The 12224-nt window shown below is 40.7% G+C and overlaps 1 long non-coding RNA gene across 5 annotated transcripts in view; it reads left to right on the top strand.

The window, feature by feature from the left end:
* The window catches only part of LOC146811204 (uncharacterized), a 117739-nt gene that overhangs the window by 51750 nt on the left and 53765 nt on the right, over positions 1-12224 (top strand). For 3 of the 5 annotated variants that reach the window (XR_014966695.1, XR_014966698.1, XR_014966696.1), the window contains exon 3: positions 6788-6802. The exons of the other annotated variants lie outside the window; for them this stretch is intronic. This is a non-coding gene — a long non-coding RNA (uncharacterized LOC146811204). The remainder of the gene's footprint in view (positions 1-6787; positions 6803-12224) is intronic. 5 annotated transcript variants of the gene reach the window in all.

Here is a 12224-nt window from a genome sequence, read left to right as displayed (position 1 = left end):
GCTCGGAGCTGAGTTCGTCCCAGTCTACAAGAAAGGGCAACGCGACGATGAGGGGAATTATAGACCAATACGCTTAATTGATTGGCTACAGAAGTTCTTCTGCAGGCAAGTCCTAGGCAAACTGATTAGGTCCAAACTAATAATATACTCTTGGATTTGCAAGCTGGATTTAGACTGAAAACCAGCACCTTAGACCAAATCCTGAGGTTTAATATCATAAAGTGCAAGACAGTGGGAAAGGCCACCTCTATGTTGCCTTTGTAGATTTAAAATCTTCCTTTGATATGATTCCCCAAAGCAAGCTGTGGGACGTTTTGGGAAATATGGGAGTGCCAGTAAACATTTAAAAAAGAATTATTAGGCTCCATGAAAACAACCACACATGTCAGAGATGGGAAAAAAAGGGAGCCATATGACTCCTTTAGGATAGAGAGAAAAGTGTGGCAGGGCTGTGTTTTTAGCCTCTTATCTCTATTCATTAATGACCTGGCAGAAGTTTAAAAACTTCAGAAACAAGGATGCCCCTAAAATTGTTCCTATGAAAATTCCCACGCTGCTATTTGCAGAAGATACGCTCCTCATTCTGAAAACACCTAGGGGCCTTCAAACAATTTTAGATCACTTTATGTTGTTCTGTGAACATTGTGGGCTAGAGCTGAATGTCAGAAAAACTAAATGTATAGCGCTCAATTCTTATAGGTCTGTACAAACTAGTCCACAGGTCTACAACACTTTGCTTGAATTAGTAAAACATTTTGTCTAACCGGGACTGACACTGTCCCACAACTGAAAGTGCAGCAAGAGACAGGTAATTCTTAAGATGGCCAAAAACTAAAATCCGATCATTTAACACCAGCTATAGAACTCTATAAAGTAAAGACAAAAAGCGCCGCTCTCTATGGCACCGAAATTTGGGGCGACTCGGGTATTAACGAGTTGAGTGTGGTAGAGAATAGATTTCTCAGGCATCTTACTAACCTCCCATAGAGCAACCCTACCCTTCCCTTGCTTCAGGATATGAACTTAGGTCCGATCTCTTTCACAATTCAGTTGAACTACAAATAGAATCTTATAGGTAGCCAATGAGGGAGCTTTTAAAAGCAGCGGGCCACTTAAGAATCTCTTGGTTGTCCTACCTAAAGAAAATAGTCTACTCTTTAGCCCTGGAACCTCTCTGGGATAACCCAGGAGACACCTCCAGGGCCAGACTGGCTGCAGCGGGCACCAGGCGTTTCCCCGGTGGACCGCCAGGGTGGGGCCCGGTTTTTGGCCCCTGTGGGGCCATTTCTGTTACCGGGGTCGGCAGTATACAGTATCAAAACCCTAGCAAACAGCTCGGCCGCACCCCCCACCGTTCGAGCAGTTTGCCAGGGCCGGTTTCTGTTCCCAGTCCGGACCTGGACACCTCCTGATTCCTACGACAATTTATTAAGAACTATTTGGGATGAAAAGATCAAAAATTGCAAGTCTGGTAGTTTAACAGACCAGTTTCTTGATCATAAGATCATGCCATGTTATGAAGCCTCGCTTGAAGCCATTCAAGGCTTTCTACTAGGTAGTTTAGGTATGTCACGCTCCCATTAACACAGTTTACTTCTAGGTGGGAGAACATAAATAGATCTATCAAATCCTGTCCAGTATTCAACAATGCCTCCGAATCTATTCCACATCTTCAATTTTTCTGTGATGCTTGTCAAGCACCGTGCAAGAAATGGAGTATCCCACTGTGCTGACTATCCGCCCTTGAGACACCGGAGATGGCGCTTAGGATCCTGATGTCTGACACTACAGAAGTGATAATGGTTGGCTTGTCCAAATTCTTACAGGTCACTTGGCTTATCCATAAGCGATTGTGTGAATCAACTATGTCCTTGCTCAAGTCTTAGAAAACATGACTATATACTTGTGGACTGCACTTCCTTTCATTTCTCCTGCTTCTGGATGATCATATTATGTTACAATCTTAAATATTGGAAAAGTGATTGTCAAGAAATTGATTTGAAAATACTTGAATATAATAAGAAATGTATTGTATTGTTGATTTTATAGTCTGATTGTTTTCAAATAACCTAAGTCATTTGATTGGTTTTAAATGCTGGTATATGTTTTTTTGTTATTACTGCTACTATGGTCTAGCTCCCATATTATTTTTACTGTATGTTCTAGGGAATTGTAAGCCCAAATAAACAATTGATGAATATTAATGAGTCACCTCTATGTAGGCCCTATGGAAAAATGTAAAGGCAAATTTGTCTTATGGCAGCTAGCACACAAAAGCTATTTTCACTGTAGGAAGGTTGGCTGGCCCATTGAGAAACACTAGGCAGGAATATTGATTATTTCTACGGCTTGAAAAATTGTGAAACAACTATTTTTAATATTTATTAAAAGCTCAACTTAATATTGAATTCATATGTTTGATAAATATGAAGGGCAAGAAACTTTTAGAAAGTTACCCGTTCTCTGACTGAAGCTACTGGAGGCTAATATGCCCCCAACTGTCTCTAAGCTGGTGAAAAGCCCTGATGAAGTGTGAAAACTGCTCCAGGAGCAGAGACAATGGCCTTAGAATATTTTGGGGCTTCAAGATCCCCGGAGGACCAGGACAAACTGCCAAGCCAGTCTGCCCAATACCCAACCTTGCTGGGCTGAAGAAACGCATTTCCCCCACTTAGAGCTTTTCTGCGGCAACAAATGCATTTCTGAGGGACCCCAGGAAGAAGTTATCCAGTCTCAAGGATCCCTTGACCACCCTGCCCACAGCCTTGCCCCGCTAGAGGATTTTGGGCTCCGAAAGTAAACATTTTGACTAGCCAAAAGTGTCAAAAGAATTCACATCGCAAGAGGGCTTCCCTAGGTGCAAAATGTGAATTTTCCCACTCAGAACATTTCCCCCTATAGACATCATCTTCAGTGAGACCCCCTCCTACGCATATCTGATTTCATGGTGCCTTCTTCAGACACAGCCCTCTGCCTTGCCCTGCTGAAGGATTTGGGGTCCACAAAAAGACTAAAGGGCCGCATTTATTATTTACTGGATGGCTCGTCCTCCACCAGAGTGACTAAGAAAATTACTCAGTCATCCTGATGGAGTTTCTGCCAGCCACATTTTAAAATGTCAGCTGGCCTGGCAGACATTTCAAGAGTTGACAGGAACTGCTGTCATGGTGGTTCCAGCCAAAGCATTGTCCGTTTTTTTTATTTTAAACAATTTTACTTTGGGTAAAAGAGAACCAAAATGCATGTAAGCACCATGTACCACTCAGGATACTGGATTAGCAGTTCTGACCCTCAAACCTCCCCCTCACAGACAAGGATATACTACATCGATGGACTACAATACCAAAAATACAATTGCTCGATTTCACAAAATGACTGTAGATGAGGCCTCTATAGGTCCCTCACAATCACCAAAACTTCTCCTTCTCATGGGGACATCCCCTACCTTCATGGACCTGCCGCTCCGCTGCCCTTATGTATTGTAAGTTTGACAGATGGCACCATCTACATAGCGGAGTCATAGGTCGAACTCACATTTATTTATTTTCAAAAAGAGAATACTAAAGCAGGATTTTCTTTTTGAGGAAAAAAATGCCTCCCTAGCCATGGGAGTTTTCTCCCATGGTGAGGGCTGGCATTGAGCACTTTTTAGTGTCCCTTAGTGCAAGGTTTTTCCTAGTGGTAAACTGTATTGGAAAATGTCTGTCTGCCTACTCATCTAAGTTAGGTGGGCAAACATACAGCCAAACCTCATTGGGCCCTCAATCCGTCTGGCCTTTGGAGGAATTTGACTTTGGCAGAGATGGAGTAGTAACCCTCTGGCCTGAGTAGTAAATTTATAAAGGAAACAATGGTCCCTAAAGAGGGAAGTGTAAAACTCAACTTCTACTAAAACACTAGTAAATGACTAACTAAGGATCGGTTTTACTGGAACACATACAATCCTATTCAAATACAAATTATTTATAATCATAGGAATGCAAGCTCCTAGGTGCTGTTTCACAGAACTAACCTGAGATTAAATCCTAAACGTACTACTTTTGGTATTTAGTAGTAGTACTACTACTAAACTGAGACAAAATCCTAACTTTACGACTTTCGTTACTCACAAAAGGCATTTAGTAGTAGTAAAGTTAGGATTACTAACTTTACTACTACTAAATGCCTTTTGTGAATACCGAAAGCCGTAAAGTAAGAATTTTGTCTCAGTTTAGTAGTAGTAAAGTTAGGAGTCCTAACTTTACTACTACTAAATTCCTTCTGTGAATACCAAGAGTAGTAAGTTTAGAATTTTATCTCAGATTGATTCTGTGAATTGTCCCCCTAGAGCTTTGATAACATGTACAGTTTGCAATTAAAGCGGTCTTTCCCAAACAACGCAATGGCGCAGTGAGTGTGAAATGAGTGATTGAGGAGTTCACTAGTGCCATACAATATATATACATCAATAGTGACTGTGGAGGATACACATTTGTTTAATCTATACTCTAATATAGAGTTGCAGGCTCCTGAAGTACATATATACAGTACACTATTATAGTGTTAATGTTTCGACCCTCTAGTGCTGTTTCTACTGGGTCAACATTAGGACAGAGAAAGGGAAACACCTAATGGATGGTACCGTATATCAGTTGGTTTAATTGATAATGAAAAATAAACTTGTGTAGATTTAACATTAAATTGGATGGCCTATGTATTGGATAGTGTTCATGCCCAGCATTAGATTCAAGTATGGATCCACATGTCATAGGTCACGGAACAAACATCAGAACATGTAACTAGATCCACGGCACAGCTCTGTGTACCTGCTAGTGTTAGCCATAAAGGTCTCACTTGACAATAGGTAAGAGTCTCCTGTATAGGGGAAGGGCCTATTAATGGTCCACAACTGCGGAATAAAAGGCATGTAGTAGTAATAAAGTTAGGATTACTAACTTTACTACTACTAAATGCCTTTTGTGAATACCGAAAGCCGTAAAGTAAGAATTTTGTCTCAGTTTAGTAGTAGTAAAGTTAGGAGTCCTAACTTTACTACTACAAAATTCCTTCTGTGAATACCAAGAGTAGTAAGTTTAGAATTTTATCTCAGATTGATTCTGTGAATCGTCCCCCTAGAGCTTTGATAACATGTACAGTTTGTAATTAAAGCGTTCTTTCCCAAACAACGCAATGGCGCAGGGAGTGTGAAATGAATGATTGAGGAGTTCACTAGTGCCATACAATATATACATCAATAGTGACTGTGGAGGATACACATTTGTTTAATCTATACTCTAATATAGAGTTGCAGGCTCCTGAAGTACATATATACAGTACACTATTATAGTGTTAATGTTTCGACCCTCTAGTGCTGTTTCTACTGGGTCAACATTAGGACAGAGAAAGGGAAACACCTAATGGATGGTACCGTATATCAGTTGGTTTAATTGATAATGAAAAATAAACTTGTGTATATTTAACATTAAATTGGATGGCCTATGTATTGGATAGTGTTCATGCCCAGCATTAGATTCAAGTATGGATCCACATGTCATAGGTCACGGAACAAACATCAGAACATGTAACTAGATCCACGGCACAGCTCTGTGTACCTGCTAGTGTTAGCCATAAAGGTCTCACTTGACAATAGGTAAGAGTCTCCTGTATAGGGGAAGGGCCTATTAATGGTCCACAGCTGCGGAATAAGTGCAAGTATGTAGGTTGACTTCTAAGTGGTACTAAAAGGAGGAATTATGAGTCCCTATTCCATCCTATCTCCAGGGTGGTCTAAAGATGCTGGCTTATTGCGCAGGGAATAGCAAACATCCAGGGTTTGGTATGATTGCAGATTACAGTATTTGGTTTCTGAGGGGGTACCCTTTGACAAGGAGGAGAGAATTATGTAAGCCCAAAAACTATAAATAATGCGGATGAAATATGGTCACATTGTGAAAGCAATCTAACAGATTTTAGATAGGATCACCTTGGCATACTTGGTGCACTACAACTCAAGTCAATAGAACCTGTATGTGAGGGAGATCATCAAGTGAAATGTGTGAGGGTATCCAATGGATAGTAAATATTACCTAATTCACTTGAAGTTAAAAAAAATAGTTAAAGGCTCGGTGCTATTACAGTGAAAGGAAGATGTTGATAGGTGGTACTTACAATGTAAAACTGACTCAATGGAATGGACTTTAAGTATTGTTACACGGCCAGGCAAAGATCAGTTTTCTTGACTTATAGCCTACCCCTTTTAGAAGTGATATTTAGGTGCAGAATTCTATCATTAGTATTGGAATTTGTAATGGTGATGAGACCCATTACCTGTCTTGATTGCTCCTCCAATCAAGTGCGGAAAAGTCCACATCCTTTCAAATATTATTTCGAGATCTGCACAGACATGACTTAATTTGATTGTACGAATCTGTTTCATATTGAAGAATGATTGCATTATTATTTTTTTTTATTCATTAAATTAAAATAAACGTTACATTCCAATTTCATATTACATGTCCAACTGAAGTTGACACAAGTCGCTAAACTTATAGCAAATGAACTATTGCTTGTTAATACATAATTGTTAGAAAGTAAAACATGAAAATATTATGAAGGGAAACAGTTATAATATCTAAGATATAAGAATGTAGCTTTTTCTTGTTCTGAGGTATCTGCATTTCTTCCATGCCTGTAGTTGCATTTGATGAAACTGTGATAATGCTTTCAGCTTTAGGATACAGTGTCTTACGCTCTCTGGAAAAAAGTAAACATTACCTAAAATGTATCAATTCTGCTTCTCTTAATTTAGAGTTTTCCACTTACGGTAAGTCCAGCTTTTGATCTATGTGAAAAATGGATTCTAATCAATGAAAAAAAATGTCTAAATGAACTTTGCCGACTGCTTAAAACCGAGTATATTCTTACAGAGTAATAAAGAGACTTTATGAATGTGTTTGAGTAAATACATTGTGTAAGATATTTGGGGTGAATGTGATTCCCCCACAAAACACTAAGGCCACAAAATGTTCAGGGTAAAATATAGTTTCAATAATTTAAAACTGGGCTCAACCCTTGGTAGCTATGGCACAGAGCAGACAGGCTTAACTTAGGAAAATGTGTAAAGTATTGAGCAGAAACAAAACAGTTAAAATATATAAATATAACACAATCAAAATTCCACAGACAATTTCTAAAAATAGAGAAAAATTAAATGAGAAAAATGACATCAAAAAAATAAAGATCAAATAGGGAGACTGTAGATATGCATTTCTAAACATTCAAGCCAAAAAGGGCCAAGAAAAAGTAAAGTGCCAATCAGAAGGTATTATTAACAGATGGCTAGGACATAGATGCAATTTCAGACTGACTGTGATGAAGAGCAGATCACCCAGTCAAAGATTTTTCCTTCTAACTTAGTCCGTGAAATGGAAGTCGAAATCCTCCAACAGGGCAGGGCTGCAGGCTGTATCCTGTGAAGCCATCTCAAAGATGGGTAGCTGCTCCTCAATGTGGTTCCACTGCAGTTATTAGGATTGGAAAAAAAAGGTCCAAGCGAGAACATTCTAAATTCACTCCTGTCATTGTGTCTAATTGGCCAAGCTTTGAACTCTCACAATTGGACACTGTTGCAGCAAAATAAGAACAAAATAAAGTCTCAACTTTTCAGAGTTCCTGGAAAAGCTCCCCCACATCACTTCGAAGGCTCCCAGGACTACAGAACATTGCTTAGGGGACAGGAACCCCTTCAGACACCAGAGGGCTTTGTTCAAGGTCCAGTTGCTACTCGTTAGCTGGGCACATCACATCAGGGAAAAAGCATCTTGCAGCTTGTTGAGTCCTGATAGCCACACAGGAGGTTAGCCAACTGACCCTTAAGTTCACTTCCTAGGTCTGGGTACATTTTAGAGCCTATCCACCCATTCAGATTTTCTACACAGGTCTCAGACAGTAGGTACAGTCCTGTTTTGTTTTTCTGCAGCCCTGCAGTCTACAGGTAGCAATTAACTTTTCTATGTCATTGATGTCTTTTCTTTCACAATAGGTCCAATTCACAAAGCATCTTATGCCTTGTAAAGTTATGATTGTGTAGTCTCTGCACTCGGAGCAGAGTCTGCATTAGTGCTGGAATTTCCTCACTCTGGGAGGAATTTCCATATAGCGGACTCTCAGCAATGATCCTAACTGAGATCCCACAGCAAGCGCAGAATTTCTTCCATGAGTGCAGAGACTCCACCCGAATGCGAAGACTATAGACTCGTAATTTTATGAGTTGCAATTTCCATTGTGAATCAGGCCTACAGACATTTGGACCTGTCCTACTTTTGTGGTTCACCCTGAAAGACATTGTGGCTGTTGCTTGAACAGGGTTCACCCCCCACTCAGCAAACAACCCAATTTCCCACATTGGTGGCAGCGGTGGGATCCAGGACTAGTGTTTGTGCAGTCCCATTGAATGATTTGTCCAACACAAGTATCTTGTATAAATAATTTGACAGCAGAATGTACCTCTTTTTAAACTCTTCTTGGTGAATCATTGGCTTTATACCCCATTTTCAAATTTAAGTTGACCTACTTCCCTTTTATCTGTATTACCATGAATGTATGGATCTGATCAACTTTGACTCCCTTAGCAGGGCTGAGCTACTGAAGCTCTATAAGAATAAGGGCTGAAGGCAAGCATGAAGACTACAAAGTTGAATCTTATGGTAGCCCTCAGAGCATATGAGAAAGTACAGAAGTGGCAGTCCATCCCACATGGGGATGATGAGGAGGAAAGAGCCCACCTAGAAGATGATGATGTAGTGAAGGACTCAAACATGGATCTTGAGCTGCAAGGAGAGCACAACTCACCCCAGAATTCCCAAGATGCCCAGGATGGAGCAGGGAGCAGTGTGTCTGCCCGGGATGTGTCCCTAAAGAAGCTGGAGACAGGAAGTCGGAGAGCAAGCCCAAAAGCAACTGGCCAAACCAAAGTTGGAATCTGAGGAGAGAATGGCAAGGGAGAAACTGCCATGGAGGCAAGGAGCTCAGTCTCAAGGACCTGGACATCAGAGCAAAGCCAGCAGAGTCCAGCAGTATTGAGAACAGCATTACCGCAGTGCCCAGTGGAGAAAAGAGGGCCCCCATCCCAAAGGATCTGGTGCCTAACTTTGTTGTAGGGGATAACATAGACAACTTGTTTCAGGCCTATGAGATTGCCCTGGAGATGCATACAGTCCCTGAATAAGATTGAGGGCCAGCTTCTGGAGCCATATTTCCATTGAGAAGAGGGATGCCCAGTTAGCCCTACGGAAAGGGGACAGGATGAAGTATCCTCTCATGAAAGAGGCTCTGACAAGCAAATATGGGCTCGCTCCAGAGAAGTTTAGGTAAAGGTTTAGGGACAGTCAGATTCTGCCCACTACAGACCTGTGTGGATTGTTTGAATCATCACCAAGATCATCATCAGTAAACTTTATTCAGTTGTAAAATTGCAAACCATAAAAGTCAGACACAATAACATCAACCAGTATGCAATAATAAATAGCAAAGCACGATGTGAACAGAGTGGCAGATAAAAGGATTGCTTAGTAGCTGTAAACATTTTAAGGCAGTTCTGGCCTTTGCAAAGTTTCTTCCCACTAAAAGTGTCTTTAGGAAACAAGATCTAAAGTGCTTGTAAATAGGACAAAAGAAAATAAAGTGTGTGGTGTCTTGGGTAGATAAAGCGTCACAAATACATAGGGGTAGTCTGCATCATGATACCATCCTTTGAGAATACTACGTGAACAATGAACCATATTTAACCTACAGTGAGTTAACAAATATTGATGAGTGTTGGGCATGTCAAACAAAAGATAAGGTTCTATTGAGAAAGTGGACTACTCAAGACAGTATGACCTGACTGAAACCAAAGTAAGAGCAAGGGAGTCCCTCTTTTCAAACAATTGTCTGCAAAAGGCTTCTTTAATCTTAGTAACATCAGCCTTCTTAATGCTCTCAGGGGAGCTAATGAGGGAGGGATGTCCTAATTTAAACAGAGAATCACAAACATAAGTGACCCAGATGTACGAGAGACACGATCAAAGTTTAGGCAGTCCTGAAGCAGTTTCCTATTAAGTTCTAATTTCGGCTTGACCCAGACATTCAACCATATTATGAGAGGACTCAGTTGAATCGTGCCAGCCAGAAATCCCTGCCCCAGCTCTTCATGTATAATACAAGTAGATGAACTACTAGGAAGTGCAAGTAGCTTTCCGAGGAACATGTTCTCAGCACATTGTAAAGAGGTGATGTAAGCATGACCCCAAATATCACAATTATAAGGCGCTATAGGTATATATTTGGTGGCCTATTTATGAAAATGTCATGGAGTGCAGCACAGCAAGTCACCTTTCTCCCCTGCACTGCATGACAGGGAAAGGACAGGAATGTACCATGTTAAAGGCAATATGATGCATCCTGCCTTTTCCTGTGCACTGGCACCCTTTTGGCAGCCTAGCGCCAATGCAGGCTGTCAAAAGGGTGCCAGCGTTGCATGCATGATATTCTTGTGCAGGAAGGGACACCTTCCTGCACAAAAATAATCCTGAGAGGTATCTTCCTCTTTCTATGTGTGCTGCAGAATGCTGGAAAGAGACAGTAATAAGGAGAAATAAAGATATTTCTCCTAGTTATGCCTCCCCTAGGAAGGCATATCACATTTGGCTCATTCCCAGGTTTACCAGTTTTGGTGAATGTGGGTATGCATCAAAAAACATAGAAGTTGAATGATTTACCCCAAAACTGGTCTCTGGGTCCTTGATTCTAGTCCAGGGAAGACATAACTTGGCAGCTCGGGCTAGACTGTTCCCATGAGGAACAGCGTTAAGATTGAACTGGGGTGGCGAAGTGGGCTAAAGAATGATGATGGATTCAACCCAGATCTGTGACTGGGGGTAAGTGTCTAAAAAGTTTCAGTGCTCCGTCCATTATCTCCTTGTGTTTGCTTTGTACACCCTCACAATGCCCATGGAATGCCTTCCCAGGGCAGATTAAGACAACATAGCAATTCTTGCTGTTACTGCAGATTTATGGAGCCACTTAGGGCTACACAAAATAGCATTGAGTGACTTCATACATCTGACTTAAGGTTTGCATCACTCTGGCACGTTGTATGGTGCAAGAGTGAGGCCAACCAGCTTGTAAATAGGCCCCTTGGCCTTTTAAATCTCTAACATAGCCCCCACCTATTTATGACCTAATTTAGCAGCAAAGTAAAAAATGGCAGCAAAAAGATTTCTTCTTGACGTAACCAGAGAAGACCAACTGACAGAAAAGCTAAACATAATGCCCAGGTATGAAAAGGTTTTGACTCTAATACATGTGTCACTCTTGCAAAGGTGAACTCTGCGCTTGTTGTTTCTGGGACCTATAATCGTAGTGTGCATTTTGATCTAATTAATGCTAAGATCAAGTGAGTTCATATAATTGCTAAAAAGGTCCAATACAATTTAAAGACTTTGCGCAGACCTCAAGACTAAAATGTTATAATCTGCGTTTAGGAGAGCAGGAATAGGGCGGCCGTTCATTTTAGGATGGTCACGACTCCCAGACATGAGAATCTGCTGCAATTTGTTAACATAGAGAATAAATAAAAAGGAGCTCAAATACAAACTTTTCTGAACCCTCTGTTAAGTGTAAAGAGCTCAGCACATTTCCCATTTAAACCATACCTTATATATGCGCTCAAATTAGAGTGCAAATCACATAAAAACAAAACAATGCTATTGTCAATCCCCATATCTAGCATGAAGAGCCACAGCTTGTCTCTGTTGACCAGTGGCGCCCAGCACAGGTGAGAGCGGTGACCCTATCAAAAGCAGAAGTTAAGTCCATAAAAGTCAGGTGCACAACTCCGGGTTTGGCCACAGTGTATTTATTAATTAAAAGGTACAGGTTAAGGCACTGATCTACAATGATCTTGCCCGAACTAAAAACATTTTGTACATTTTTTAGTATATTCCATGGTGTTTGGCCAAAGTTGTTAGTCTAGATAGAAGCACTTTACAGATAACTTTGACCTCTAGTCTATCAAAGAAGTCAGGCGATAACACCGAGGATCATCCCTCAAACATTTTTTGTACACAAGGATGATAACAGACCAAAATCAAGTACAAAGGAGATTGTAGATAAAAACATAAGTTTTCCATTTGGGCCTGGGGCCTGTTGATTAGACATGATTAAAACTACATCTCTTACTTCCGTCCAGTCAAAAAAGAGAGAGA

This window comes from Triturus cristatus, chromosome 7 (genome assembly GCF_964204655.1).
Source record: "Triturus cristatus chromosome 7, aTriCri1.1, whole genome shotgun sequence".
Classification (NCBI taxonomy): domain Eukaryota; kingdom Metazoa; phylum Chordata; class Amphibia; order Caudata; family Salamandridae; genus Triturus; species Triturus cristatus.
This window is presented reverse-complemented; position numbering and strand designations above follow the sequence as displayed.